The sequence below is a fragment of the Rhinatrema bivittatum genome, chromosome 12, assembly GCF_901001135.1.
Source record: "Rhinatrema bivittatum chromosome 12, aRhiBiv1.1, whole genome shotgun sequence".
Classification (NCBI taxonomy): domain Eukaryota; kingdom Metazoa; phylum Chordata; class Amphibia; order Gymnophiona; family Rhinatrematidae; genus Rhinatrema; species Rhinatrema bivittatum.
The window spans coordinates 32,550,421-32,566,238 of NC_042626.1; the positions used below are offsets into that span (position 1 = coordinate 32,550,421).

A 15,818-nucleotide genomic window follows, 5' to 3' on the forward strand; every position below is an offset into this window, starting at 1 on the left:
ACAGAGGCCAAACCAGGCCACAAGAACCTGGCAATTACCCAAACACTAAGAAGATCCCATGCTACTGATGCAATTAATAGCAGTGGCTATTCCCTAAGTAAAATTGATTAATAGTCGTTAATGGACTTCCCCAAGAACTTATCCAAACCTTTTTTAAACCCAGCTACACTAACTGCACTAACCACATCCTCTGGCAACAAATTCCAGAGCTTAATTGTGCGTTGAGTGAAAAAGAATTTTCTCTGATTAGTCTTAAATGTGCTACTTGCTAACTTCATGGAGTGCCCCCTAGTCCTTCTATTATTTGAAAGTGTAAATAACAGTTTCACGTCATCTACTCATTCAAGACCTCTCATGATCTTAAAGACCTCTATCATATCCCCCCTCAGCCGTCTCTTCTGCAAGCTGAACAGCCCTAACCTCTTCAGTCTTTCCTCATAGGGGAGCTGTTCCTTCCCCTTTATCATTTTGGTTGCCCTTCTCTGTACCTTCTCCAGTGCAACTATATCTTTTTTGAGATGCGGCGACCAGAACTGTACACAGTATTCAAGGTGCTGTCTCACCATGGAGTGATACAGAGGCATTATGACATTTTCCATTTTATTCACCATTCCCTTCCTAATAATTCCTAACATTGTTTGCTTTTTTGACTGCTGCAGCACACTGAGCTGACGATTTTAAAGTATTATCCACTATGATGCCTAGATCTTTTTCCTGGGTGGTAGCTCCTAATATGGAACCTAACATCGTGTAACTAAAGCAAGGGTTATTTTTCCCTATATGCAACACCTTGCACTTGTCCACATTAAATTTCATCTGCCATTTGGATGCACAATCTTCCAGTTTTGCAAGGTCCTCCTGTAATAAATCACAAGCGGATTGTGATACAACTATGCTGAATAACTTGATTCACTTTGCTGAAGGAGACTGATGATAATTATATCTACCTTCTGCGTCAGGTTCCGGGAATGGGGGCCATCCTCTGATGCATCTGTGTAATCTCAGGGTTAAGATTATAGAACTGGCCATGTCGTATCCTTCCATCCTTCATGGTTGTCTCTGCTCTCCTGCATGTCTCCCGTCTCTGTGCAGTCACAACATTTATTTGACAGGGAAGGTAATTCCTTATGCAATGTTACTTAAAGTGGCAGCAGCTGCACATCTGGAGCACACTTAAACTAGTTCAGACTTTGGAGAGGAATTACATCCTTTTTTTTTTTTTTTTTTTTTAAGTAGCACTGGATTACAATCAAGAGAGATTTCATGGCTCTGGCATGCCTGATGTGAAGGTCTTCTTTTTCTGGATAATGATTTCTTCAAAAGAGAAAAAAACAGTTCTGTGCAGATTCCTGGTAAGATTTCATCAGCTCTGGATTATTATTGGTGTCTACAGGCCCACAATATGACACATGCTATAACCAGGGGCGGCTCAAGAGAATCTGCTGTGCCCCTCCCCCTCCCCCCCAAAGTATGGCACAGGTCAAATCACCAAGATGGCCAAGTGTGTGTGTGTGTGTGTGTGTGTGTGAGGGGTTAGAGGGTTGGAGTCTGCCCTTTCAATGATTTGAAATGCTGGGGAAGTGGGCAGGCAGAGGTCAGAGTTCCCAGAGATAAGAATGTCAGCGATAATATTAATAGGAATCTGAGAACTCTACCATCTGTTTCCCAGCTTTCCCCAGCATTTGCACCCTGGGGATGTGGGAGATGAATGAATGCGAGGGTCTGTGCATGGCACACTCTCTCTCAGGAATAGTGCAAGGGTATGAGGTGCTCGGCAAACCTTATAGCTTTGCGCCCCACCCCTCCAGCCCTCACTATGCATACAATTAAAAATTATGAATTTATAATAGATTTTATATGAAAAAAAAAAAGACATCCAAAGTACAGTTTTGTGATGTAAAAATATCACTTGCAACAACATGGATATTATGTTTACATGCAGTGTTATGGTGAGAATGAGGAAACCCTGCAAAACAAAAGACACTTAGAGCTCATATGGTCTTAGGCCTATTGTAAAGTGCATTGGTTTTGGGCTTGGCCTTCGGAAAGCCATGAATAAAATGAACTACAATTACAATACAGTAAACATCTCATAGCAAAATGGCACTAAATGCCCGCACTCAAATAGTAAGAACCCTACCCATGAAATGCAGCACTGCAAACATTACATCAAGCCCCAAAACACAAATACATCTCTTATTAAGAAAACAGAACAAGACAGACTGCTATAGATCCCTTCACAGAAACTACACAGTAGCAGAATACCTCACCTTTGTCACACACCAGAACACAGACCCTCACCAAATGCAAAATAAAGAGACCATAAAGTATAAAGAGAAACATGCGAATAAAAACTGTACTGGAAACCACGAAAAGTCAGACTCCATCAGTGGAAAAACAGAAACATCACCATTCCTCATAAAACAATAAAATCAGGAAATACAAAACATTAATCATAATAATAAAACCATACTAATAAAAAAAAATACATATTTCAAGACAGTTGATGAATAGAATAACATTATGTAATTAAATTCATATACGATTTTTTTAAAGTTCCCAAAAAACAAAATCTTTCAAAACAGCAGACACATTAAATAACATCCAATAATCATTAAAACTAATAAGGATTAAAAAATCCCAGTTTTCCATACATGGGAATTTTTTTATGAACCCTGAAATTGTCCTGGATTAGTGGGGGAATGGGAACTACACCAAACTTTGTCCACTCTCTCTCATATACACACACATGTTCATTCTCAAAATGCACACTCACACACCCTACACTCACTCAGACACATATACACAATCACTCACGTGCTTGTACAGACACGCTCACATTCTCTCACATGCCCTTACACATGTGCAATTCATATGCTCCCTCTTGTTCCACCTTCCCTTCTATTCCCATGCACTCATCCCCTTCTCTTCCTTTCTCTCTCACTTTCCCTCTCATCTCCTTCACTCAGCCCCTTTTCTTCCATTCCCTTCCCTCTCACATACTCACCCCTCCTTTTCATTCTTACTCACCACCTTTTCCTTCCATCCAATATCATTCACTTATCCCCCCCTCCTAGCTCAGTCATTCTCTCTCACCCACCATGCCCCCGTCCCTTACACCTCAATTGTCATGTCTCTTTCCCCCCTGCCCATGAGGCCTGGAATCCCCAAGGGCATGTCAATATCAAGCAGCGCTGGCTCAGAGTTTGCCTTCTTGCCCACAGGGACTGGGATCCCCGGTGGGCACATCGTAATCCTGCGCCGCCGGCTCTGGGTTGTTTTCCTACCCGCGGGCATGTCATAATCCCGCACTGCCGTCACTAATGATTTCTGCCTGCAGAGCCTGAGATCCCTGCGGGCACGTCAGAATTCTGTGCCACTGGCTTTGGGGTTGTTTTCCTACCCACGGGCCTGGGATCCTGTCAGTCATGTCACCCCTCCATCGCTAAGGATTTCTGTCTGCAGGATGAAGGAGCCCCCCATGGGCACCTCAGAATTCTGCGCTGCCAGTGCTAACTTTGCTTTCTGCCTGTGGGGCCTGCCACCTGGGATCCCGGAGCGCCATTATTTGGGGCGGCTGGTGATTTTTCTTTTTTTTTTGCCTGGGTGTGGGTGCAGGGTTGAGGCAGCTGTCGCAGGAGTGTTTTGAGAGGCACTTTTTGCTGCTCTGAAATGTTGCCGCCTGAAGCTGCTGCCTCACCTTGCCTCATGATAGTAACATAGAAACATAGTACTCAAAAAACTCAAACCGCTCCTATTCCATTACGATTTCAGATCTGTCCTTCAAGCCATTCTGTTCTCCAAGATTGACTACTGCAATTCCATCTTGCAAGGTCTACCGGCTTCTACTATAAAACCCCTCCAGCTGCTCCAAAATGCTGCGGCGAGAATTCTAACGAATACTAATCGGAGAGCGCATATCTCCCCCATCCTAAAAGATCTTCACTGGCTCCCAGTGAACTTCAGGATTCTCCATAAATCACTGACAATTATCCACAAAAATATTCACCATCAGACCCCACTTGATCTTTTACACCCTTTCAAATTGCACTCGACGGCCAGACCCTTAAGGGATGCTTACAAGGGATCCTTACATGTTCCTCCAATCAAAATTGTACACCACTCAAATATCAGAGACAGGACATTCTCTATCACAGGTCCCTCCATCTGGAACGCCATGCCTCCGGACCTCAGGCAGGAAACTTGTCTACTAACCTTCAAAAAGAAACTAAAGACATGGCTGTTCTGCCATTCCTTCCCCGCCTCTAGCTCAACAGCCTGACCTAGAACTGTTCCATCACTTATGTAAATAAACAAATGCTAATTATGCTCACAAGTCATCATGAGGTCAGCTCCTTGCCTCCCTCCCATATTCCACTGTATATAGTAATTTATCTTCGTTCTCCCTCTCTTTCTTTCCTTCTCCCAGTTAAGGCATCCTTGTTATAATGTAACTTTATGCTCCTTTAAATTGTCTCTTGTTGACTGGTTGGTTATAGTTACTGCTTAGTTCGATGTAAACCGAGTTGATTTGATTTGTATCAAGAAAGTCGGTATATAAAAGCCTTTAATAAATAAATAAATAAATAAAATAATGACGGCAGAAGAAGACCCTGTTAAACTGTAACTTCCATACTTTACCAGTTTTGATGTAAACCGGCTTGATGTCCACAACTAATGCCGGTATATAAAAATGTTTAAATAAATAAATAAAAATGGTCCATCTGTTACGAGCGCGCGTGGAGCGCAGTCGTCTCAAGCAGGTGGTGAGCCCTTGGGCCACGGCAGGACTCAAGGAGGATCCCCAAGCCACACCGTGGGAGGTGAGCTGGGCAGGCATGGTGAGCCAGGCGGGTACAAAAGCAGGGAGTAAGGAGTGGAGTCTGACCCTCAGCCGGACCTGCACGCCCATGGCAACCAACACTGGGAAGTTGATTGATGAACGGTCCTCCGAATGTTCCCGGTCCTTTCGGACCTGCCACTGGGTACGGCAATGGGCGCAGGCCGGACAGAGGCGAGGGCAGACAGAGTCCTTTACACTGAAAACATCGTAGACAAGGCAGGTGCAGACATCGAAGACAAAGGCTAGTGCAGACATCGAAGATGAGGGCTGGAAGGAAGACATGGCACTGTCCATCAGGGCACCCTACTCAGCCCACCCGTGGGACTGAGTCGCGGACCACCCCGTCCCAGACGCGCCCTACACAGCCCAGGAAGGCTGGTCGCGGACCACGCTGAGGATAGGAGGGTGCTGGGAAGAAGAAGAGGCGAAATACTGCACTCCAGGCAGCACAAGGCAGGAACGCTGCTCTCCAGGCAGCTCTAGGCAGGAACGCGGCTCTCCAGGCAGCACAAGGCAGGAACGCGGCTCTCCAGGCAGCTCAAGGCAGGACATCAAGGAAAAGCAGGAACTGGATCAGGCACAGGATCAGACATCAGGTAACACATCAAGGCAGACATCAGTAACATCAGGTAGCGGACATCAAGGTAAGACAGGACAAGGAGCCATCAAAACAAGGTAGACCATGGAGAACCTGGATCGAGGAAGAGGTACAGGCAACCGTAGCATTCAATCCGAAGGCCGACATCAGGACAGAGACAGGACAAGGAGCCATCAAAACAAGGTAGACCATGGAGGACCTGGATCGAGGAAGAGGTACAGGCAACCGTAGCACTCAATCCGAAGGCCAGTTGCAAGTGACAAGAAAGTCCTTATATACTGGAGGTTGTAGGCAACTCCCTGGGAGGAGTTTGCCAGGACCGCCCCTCGCTGGCCCTATAAGTGGGGTAGAGAGCAGCGGGCCGGCCCCTAGGAGAAGGGCGTCGCCAAACAGGAAGTCCAAACGCAGGCATGCAAGCCACAGGCAGGCCTCAGGAACAGCTAGGCCTCCCAGGCCCTGGAGCAAGTCCCGGATGGTGCACAGGAGAGGCCCTGGCTTCGAAGCGGCCTCCGGGAGGAAGGTAAGATACCTCCTGTAGCGCAGCAACAGGGGGGATCGCAACACCATCCAGTCTGCCCAGCAAACGTCCCAAGGTAGTAACTGCTGCTCCGTGCAGGTTACCCCCAAGCTTTTTCATTCATTCCCATCCTCTTGCCTTTAGGGATCCACAGTATTTATCCCATGTCCCTTTGAAATCCTTCACAGTTTTATTCACTTCCTCAGGAAGGGCATTCCAGGTATCCAGAACCACCCCTGGATATAACTCTTTATTCTTTTATTGACCAGCAACCGTATAGTCCATCTCACCTGAAACCATGGCCGGGATCTGACATTATAAGCCTTCATATATCTTTTTTGAGAGGCGGCGACCAGAATTGTACACAGTATTCAAGGTGCGGTCTCGCCATAGAGCGATACAGAGGCATTATGACAATTTCCGTTTTATTAACCATTCCCTTCCTAATAATTCCCAACATTCTATTTGCGTTTTTGACTGCTGCAGCACACTGAGCCGACGATATTTGAAAAAGGAATGGATAGGATGGGATGGTGATATCAGGAAATGGACAGGATGGAAGAGAGAGCAGAGTGGATAAGTTTGGACAGGAGTGCACAAGCTGAAACCGTGGAGATGCTGATGGTAGCTTTTTTAACTGCTTGAGAGGATATCCCTCAGATTCCCATCAACCAGCATCACACAACAGCAAAAGTCATCTATATCAAGGCTGGGCGAGATAAGAGAATTGATCCTTATGGCGCCTTACAAACATTCCTGATGATTAACACAAGAACAGCAGTGCCCTGCAACTTTAAATCTTGTTGCTTCTATGGCAATGAAACTAGGATTAAGGAGCAGACTTGTCTGCTATTGAATACATCCTTTTTAATACAGAAAATGTAAATTGTAAAGCAGGAAACACCAGATAGATTATGCTGTACCCTATTTACAGGCTCACTTTCAAAGGCAGGAATGTAAATATAGTAAATGCATGCATTATGTTCTGGGTACTCTCAGGAACGGCACTGTTTTTGAATGCAATTTTCTTTTTTGTGTGTGTTTATATGATAATATGTTCAGGAGCTAAATCTGAGTTTCAAAGTCTGCCACCTATGAAAGGGCATTGGAAGGAACGCTGTGTGGGTTTTTTTATTCCTCCACTGAAGAGGCACAATAAAGTAGTTTAGCTGCTGTTTTTAGTCCACTTGAATGCACATAAATACAGGTTAACAAATAAAAAATAACAAAAACAAAAAATATGTATATATATAGTCAAGAAATGTAATAGTTCACATAATCAGTGCTTTCTAAACCTGTCCTAGTGACCCCCACAACCAAAATACCCTGAAAGCTTATCCACAATGAATAGGCATCAGATAAATGTGCATACACTGGAGATCCAGTAAATGCAAATATGTCATACATTATCACTGTGGATATCCTGGCTTTATTAACCACTTTTGAAAAAGATTCTTCCAAGGTGGTATACAGCAGGCTAAAATAATAATGGGAGGGGTAGGCAAGACATATCATAACAGTAATATGGCTCTCAGTAATGCTAGTACACATATATAGGCATTAAAGCCGGTACTGATAAATAATAAACAGCACATACAGCATACAGACCATAAGATTGGTGAAAAGAAAATACAACAATAGGCAGTTAAGATAAATAGTATCCGCAGGCAGATTGTTGAGTAAGCTATTTGGGTTTCCACTTTCCAATTAGTGTCAGTCAGGTGTGTGTGGCTGGTCATAGTCCTGGTGTGTGGCCTGCAGACAATTATAACTTTCATTAATAGCCTTGCACCTGCTTTCTGAACTGGAGGTAGCTCTGGATTAGATGTAAACTCTTCTGGAAGCAAGTCCCAGTGAGAGAGGCTGTTTCTTATCTGGCCCACTGACAGGTGCTAGAGCACTTTCATTCCTGTGACTCTGGATGCTCCTTGGGATGACCTTAGAGGTCTCAAAGGTGTATAGAGAGGGAGCTTGCTTCTTTTAAGTAACCTGGACCGTTTCCTTTTAAAGTTTTGAAACTTTGCCCTGCAGAGCACTAGCAGTGAAGTTTCTGCAGAATGGGTGTGATATAGTTGCACTGTTTGCAGCCCTCTGACAGGCATTCTGAATTAACTGAAGCTGGTGTAACTCTTTTGGTGCCAGACTACTGTACAGTGCATTACAGTAATCTAGTTGGGGTAACAGCAGGGTCCCAAGGCTTCGGACTTGTAATTATAGGGAGAGTCCATACATGCTCTGCTTTCCTTAGGGAGAGACAGTTTAATTACTTTCTGCTCAGTTTGTTACTTTTGGGTAGTTGTCAGCTTACTCCAGTCTGCTAGTAGATCCAGTTCTATAGGTATGAGATGCTGGTCATCGTTGGCCAATATGTAGAATTTTTTGGTCCATAGATTGGGTCAGTTGAGCTAGTGGCTTGAGGTAAAAATTGAAAGGAAGGGGGTGACAGAATAGATCTTTGTGGCACCCCGCAGTTCAGGGTCCACGGTGGGGAAGAGGAGCCCGCAAACTGTACAGACTGCTGCCTCTCTGATAAGTAGGATCCAAGCCAGGCTAATACTATGCCACCATGAAAGCATTATAGTGTGGTCAACAATATCAAGTCTGAGAAGTCTAGCAGCACTAGTACTGAGGCCAGTCCCCCGAACTGTGGACAGCCTTAAAAACTAATGTCAGTGCTTTCAACTGGCTCAAAAGCATTTAGAAGGTAATTTTCAAAGGATTTATGCATGTAAATGTTACATACTATCGTAGCAATTTTCAAAGGCCCATTTATGCGCTTAAAATGCACTTACACACGTAAAACCTATGGACAAATCAATGGCACATATTGCAGCGATTTTCAAAAGTGCACTTATATGTGTAAAGCACATTTAAAGATGTAAAACAGTTTTAAGCACATAAATCCTTTTGAAAATTACTTCCAAAAGGTACCAAGTGAAGCCTTTTTAAATATGAACTAATTCTTTCTTGGTAATTGATGCCAGTCAAAACATGGCGGCAGCATTCTGGGTTAATTGTATCTTTCTAGTGGTGTTTTTCAGCAAAAACAGTTCTAGAGGGTGTTGAAATAACCTAAATGCGATGCAATTAATGGATGGATCACTGTAGCTCAACACAAATCATCTAATTAAGTGTCCTTAATTGATGCATGCACTGCAATTGATCAGATATAAGAGAGTTGTAGAACCACGGTGATGATTTGGTCTTCCATATTCAAGTTCAAATCCCAAGTTGCACGCTTGTTTCTTAAGATAATTTATCCACTTTAAGTGGTGGAATTACATTATGCAGTCCTGGATTACACACCCATAATAAAACTGCAGTTTTATTTGGGTTTAACCAATTGACCACAACCTGAAGGCAGAGTTTTAACCTTGCAGCAACCCCCCACCCCAAAAAAAAAAAAAAAGACGTTGCAGCCTGGGCAGCTGCCCCGCTCACCCCATCCTCATTATGGCCCTGGCTAATCCCACATCATTGCGTGCAAAAGCCCAGAGACTGATGGTGAGAGTGATTCTATTGCTAATCATTTCTAAAGTGCTACTGGACATGCTTAGGACTGTACAGATACATACACCAAACTAAGATCCATGGAGCTTTCTATCTAGTCAAGACAGTCTACAGGAGATTTATTACAAAGAAGTGGCTAAGATTTAAAAGCAGCCTCAAAATGGTGAGTTTTTAGGTTGTATTTAAATATGAGAAGGAAGCATGGGGCACGGACTCGGGAAGTCTATTCCAGGTTTCTTGCTTGTCAGCAGAAATATGCTATAAGTGACAGACGACTGGGCAAGGTCGCCCAAACTGACCTGGGTGGTGTTGGTGGCAGGGAGAAAATTCTGATTTTTCATCTCTCTGACTGGCCACACTTTACCCATGGGCACTTCCTTTGATACAATGCCAACTGAAATCAGAATCCTGCTGCGCGTCAGTTTTCTTTGCCAGCTTCTTTCTGAGGTCTATTCTTAGGATTCGTCAGTGTGGAGACCTCCATCTCTGAACCGAGGGGAAGGAAGCTGCAGCAGGCAATTACTCTGAACATCCCCCCAAGGAAGGAAAGGTTCACAGGGCGGAACTGCCATTCAAAATCAAATGAAAGCAATGGAGGCATACAAGAGAACTAGAGTTTCTGAAGGCACCTACAATGCAATTAGCTGCAATGCAATATTATGATTGTGTTAAGAGGCTATATAGAATGATGGGTCTGAGGGAGGGTGTGGGGAGGTACTGGGGATAGAGTCAAAAGGAAGGGAAAGCGAAGATCACTGCCACAACCAGAGGAAAACAATGCACACAGAGATTTTCTCAGCCACGGAGAGACACTGTTTAGTGAGATACATGAAGGATAAGCAAAACACTGTATAAAAGGGACACTACAATAGCTTTTGTAATGCAGGATGTTCATCAGAAGGCATTCCATGAAAAAAACCAAAACCAAAAACAATCTGCAGATAGACAGTATGTGATCATTAAAATAATCCTCATTTTTATAAGGGTCTTGTCCATAGACACAGCACTCTGTAAGATAAACAATTTCAAGTCTCTTTTGCTTCCATGCTATAAACAAAACAGAGAGACATTTAAGGTCCCAAAAGGTGGGTGGAGGTGGGGCTACAAGCTGGGTGTACAGGTTTCTTAGACGTGTGTTTTAAGCACTACGCTTGGGCATTAGCACCATTGCAAAAAGGCATATTCTGCCCTGCATGCACTGTGTAAAAAGTAAAGTTTAAGATATCTTCCTAGTAGAATGCATAAGTAATCACCAGTTTATTTTTACTGTGTATTTTACACTATTGTTGGTACAATATAATGCTCTGGCTTAAAATACCGTGTTGGCAATAATGATTAGAAAAAATTACAGTTACATAGCCAGTTCCAATAAGAAAGCAAATAGTTTTACAGTAAGCAGAAACAGTTTAACTATCAGACCAAGGAGGAGCATGGCCCTTCAGCTGCCGTTTCCTATTATAAACTGGTGACGTCTTTGCACATTGCACCCAGGAACTGGAGCACTAAAGGATGTCAAGGTGTAGAATGTGCAATTATCCTGCAATGTTCTCTTAGTGTCCTGCTCACACTGAACTGGGCTAAAGCAAGATGTGACGCCTTGTGGGTGTCTGTTCATTATCTCAGGCTAATTTATTATAGCGTCAAGCTAGGGCCACTAGGCTGCTCTGGACCCCAGGGACAGATTATCCATCTTCACTTTAAATTCTCGACTCACTGTGTCTGTACTTTTGCGGACCACCTTTTTTGTGGAAGTTAGATCTGCAAACCCCTGTAAGTATGGGAGGGTGATCAGGAGGACTAGGTTGATCTGCTACCCCTGATGACCCCAGGGTCATCTAGTAACACTTATTTATTTCTTAGATTTATACATCACCTCAGTCCAGAAACACCACAAAACAATTGCCAAATGTATCAAAAACATTTAAAAGCAAAAACAATACAATACAAAGAATTGCCCTAACAATTAGTCTTTTATTGGTCATACACCAACGTAACAAGACCTTAGAATAACTCAGATTTCTTCCTGCTAAATTTATAAGCACTTAACCCTCCTCTCCATGTCACACTTCCAAATAATGCTTTCTAAATAGCCTAAAAGTCAAACAATTTTTTGGAAACTTGTTCAACACTTCTGGGATGATCTCAACTTCACCCTGGGCCACTGCATGCCAACTTGCTAAGTTCTCAGGGTCTGCATCGGATGGTAGTTGAAAAGTACGAATCAAAGCCCCTCAGAGTAAAAGCTCCTCTCAGTTCAACAGACCCTTGAGTGCTGGCGTAATATGATCGCTTGCCCTTAAGCCTGCTATCGTTTGTAAAACAGGTACCTAGCTGCCTGCAAATGTAAAAAGGAGAAGGAAGAATAAAAAGATTACCAAAAGAACATAGGACATATAAACACTGAGCTTACAGAGAATCTTGGAAGATGTTAGAGGAAGAATGAAATGCACCGAATGTGCTGCCATGAATGGACTTCCCAGAGGGTTTTCTTAATCCTAGAGTGCTTGTGCTGTCTCACTTTTACTGATTTAAAAGGTGTCTGGTGTCCGAAGGAAGGCTGCTTCCCCATGGGGATTCGGGGTATCAGCACCCTCTCGATTCATGTATCTTGGGGGGGGCCTATGTTCTAAAAGCAGGTTATACTTCGGGGTCAATTTTAAAAAGACTGCACGCGTGCACACGGATGCACCGATTTTATAACATGTGTGCGCTGGCACGCGCAGAAAGGCCGAATTTTCAAATATTACATGCGGCGACGCAATTGGGCCCCCCCCCCCCCCCAGTTCCCTCCCAGTCCGCTCCAATTAAGGAGCGGACTGGGAGGGAACTTCCTTACTCCCCTGCCTAACCTTCCTTCCCTTTCCCCTCTCCACCCCGACCCTTAACCGAAATTTTTTTTATTTTTCTACTTACTGCTTCTCCTGAGCAGTAGTAGTTTCCACACGCTGGCCGGCTGTCGGCGCCCGCTTCCCCGGGGACAGCAGCTAATGGCTAAAGCTAAACTTGAAACTTAGTAAATGTTTGTATTTAGAGATCCCAAGCGGTAGTTTAGGTAGCTTGTACCTAAATCCAGCACTGCCTACGGGTGCCATTTGTCCGTCAGCTCTGGAGCCCCCAGGAGGGAAGAAGAGATCCTATTGTTTGTGTGGAAAGGGTAGTGGTCAGGATTTTGGGTGGGGGGTTGGAAAGATTGTGGGGGACGTCTGGGGAAGAGAGCATGGGAAAAGAAATGGGGTATTCATTCAGGCTTTGGGTTTAAAATCAGGAATGGGAGTGGTGGCAGCATTAGGGATGAGAGCTCTGAATTATGGAGGGGGTTTAATTTGGAGATAGGGGTGGGCTCCTCTACACTTATGGGTTCTCTCTTTAGAAACAAGTAACAACTGACATGGGGGAAGCTGTGCTAAGGTTAAAATAATATACAGAGCACATGCATGCCCAGGATATCATGTAAACGTGCACGCTTCTTAGTGCATACTTAGCATATAGACCCTCTAATGAGGTAAAAAAAAAAAAAAAATCAAAGCTGAACCACCTTCTGCCAGTGACCTCAGTGAAAAAGGCTCCGCCAGCTGTGTTGGATAAAAGATAAAAAATAAAATAAAATCTGCAGGTAAGTGCTCGGCTTTGGTTTCTGTAAAGTTTCAGTAGCAGACCCCACACTGAAATCAGCCTGGGCTCGTCTCCTCCCTCTCTCTCTTGGATGCCATTCCTGAAAGATCCCTTTTGAGAAGTCGTTTAGCAGGAGAGGTTTGCACGCAGGTTCATTTTGTACCTGGATTTGTTTCCATGAGAAAGGTGTGGGGAGAAAAGCGAGGGAGCGCCCCTACCCGTGCCGTGTTTCTCCGCCTGGCGGAAAGACAGACCTGCTTGCGTTGGCAATTTCCATTTTAATAGTTTTCCTGATGGGGAGGGGGCGCGCAGAGGAACCGGCACGAGGGAATCATCTGGGGAGGAGTGAGAAGAGAGAAAGAAACGGGGGAACTGGGTCAGATTTCAAATTTTGCAAAAGCTGGAATATTTCAGCTTTTTTTTTTTTCTTTTTTGTCATCTTAAATCTTCAGGACAGGCAGTGAAGGAAGGAAGGAGAGGCTGCTGCTCAGTCACTGCCAGCCTATTCAAACCCCATCCAGACACTCGAGGGTCATTCTGTATGTAACAAAAGGAGCCAGGCTCACGGCTTCTCTACATCACTTACCTGCGAGAGACTGCAAAGATCCAGAGCCACAGAAAGTGGAGAGCCTGGCGGAGGCAACGAAGGTGGAAGTAGGGAGGGGGCAGAGCTCGCCTGCAAGCAGCTGATGGTTTAAAGATCTGATTTTTTTTTTGTTTTTGTAGTGTGTTCTTGCTTTGAGGAATGGTCTGGTGATAACGTGGAGCTGCCCTGAGCTACTAACTTGGCTGTTTAATTCCATGGCTGCCAGCCTCCTCCCTGTGGACTGAAAAAACCCTCTCTACTGTACATGTATCCAGTAGTCTCTCTCCTCTCTCTATACACAACACATGCTGTGATGGGAGCTGGGAACGCTCATCTGAAGAGTTTATGACTCCGGACTGGAATGGATATTGTGCTTGGGAGTGCCAGAAGACTGAACTCATGCCTTGTGCAGGTAAAGCTTTGCCTAATGCTTTCTATAGCTATAAAATAAGGGCCAGACAAGAGGCAGGTAATACCATCTTATTGAACTAACTCAATACAGCTGTGACTGGTTTTCAAGTCCTAAGCTGCCTTCAGGTCAGTGACTTGATAAAGGGAGACTAGCTCTCCAAAGCTAGACACAGATTTATTGCTTAGTCCAATAAAAAGGTCTTATCTACAACATATTTGCCCTTAGTTTCCATATCAGGTGGACTAACATGGCACCTACAGCACTAGAAGAGGACTATTTTCCATGTCCCTGTGCAGCCTGCACTCCTGTGAGTAGTTTGTACTCGCTTATTGACCTTATGGAGTTTCCTTTTGAAAATCCAGCCAGAAAGCTCAATATGGGTACAAAAGTATCCATGAGATCTACACCTGCAAAGTAAATGTAGATTTGTAAATGAAATATCCATGCCTACTTTGACTCCCCTGACTTGTCCCCACCTCTTACAGCATGCAAACGTTTACCCACCCTGGGGTGGGGGCTCAGTAATCAAAACGCATTTAATCTTATATTTATTAAGATAAGAAAAAAAAGCATGTGCCTTAAAATTAATAACAGTATACCTGGTGCTCAGTCTACATAAGAAAGTTGCTGATGACTGTGATTTTAGTCTGCTGAGCTGGTTTAATAAATGCAATCCTGTATAGGAACATTTTTATCTTATTTAAGGGGTTTCACTAGGTGAAATATCAAAGTAACTAGGTGACTGACAAAACTATTGAAATGGACTATTGAAGTGATTGAGGTATAAGATACTTTTATATGGCAGCGAATGTGCAAGCTATAAACTACAGGGAAACTGGCTATGAAAGAACAAACTGGGGTGTCTTGTGAAAGGGTTTCCTTACATTAACTGCAAAGTTTGTAAAGCAACAAGACAAAAGTACTAGTGGTGCTTATCTTTGATTAATCTTAAGGGATGTTTTTAAATTCTCTTTCTCTGGTGGGTTCTGGTCCAGTCTTTGAGTTTTCCAGTTGCCTCTGTTTGTAAGCCAGTGGGTGAGTCTCTTGTTCCTGGTCTTTGGTGGGGAAGAATGATTTGCGTATGGTTCTCTATTTTAGGCATCAGAGCTGAGTTGAGTGGTGGTCATTTTGTTTGTGTGTCATAGGTTATAATCTTCTTGGCATTTTTTCTTGATTGTAGTTGGCAAAAGTATGATTTACTTTCATGTCTTGCATTGCTGGTTGACTCCTTCTTTAAATCCCTAGATTCTTTTGTGAGGGAGAGGGATGCAATCTCTGGTTGAGTTTTTGTTTGATTCTTAAACTTGAACTACTGTTTTTGGTTGCACTTCATTGGCTGAGTCTATGATTTGCTTTTGTGTCTGAGTCATAGGTTGAATATGTTTGTAGCTTCTCTTAAATAGGATGGGCTGCTTGTTGCTCAATAGTTTGTCATGGGTTGTTAGACTTTTATTAGAAAGACCAATGACTAGATTCTTGGATAGTCTATAATTTTCCATTGTTTGAGCCTTTAGCTTTGTTTGGGGATTTGGTTAGCTGTTTAGGTGGGCTCCTTGATCTAAATGTTTATTTAGTCTCAGGTTTGACCTTTGTTGGGTCCCCTGAGTTGGATCCTTGCTGGAATCTACCTCTTTTTATGTTCCTTTCTTCTGGATGGTAGGATTTTTGGATGGAACATTCATTCTTTATTTTTCGCTGTGCAGTTCCCCTGTGCTCCTGTGGGCCTCCAATTCAATAGGA

At 43.7% G+C, this 15,818-nt stretch overlaps 1 protein-coding gene across 6 annotated transcripts in view; it reads left to right on the forward strand.

Annotated features, from left to right (window-relative positions):
• The first annotated feature begins 13,964 nt into the window (after nt 1-13,964).
• GRAMD1B (GRAM domain containing 1B) overlaps nt 13,965-15,818 on the forward strand; it is a 230,608-nt gene continuing 228,754 nt past the window's right edge. For all 6 annotated transcript variants that reach the window (XR_003852254.1, XM_029573983.1, XM_029573984.1 and 3 more), the window contains exon 1: nt 13,965-14,078. The gene's annotated coding sequence lies outside the window, so the exon portion shown is untranslated. The remainder of the gene's footprint in view (nt 14,079-15,818) is intronic.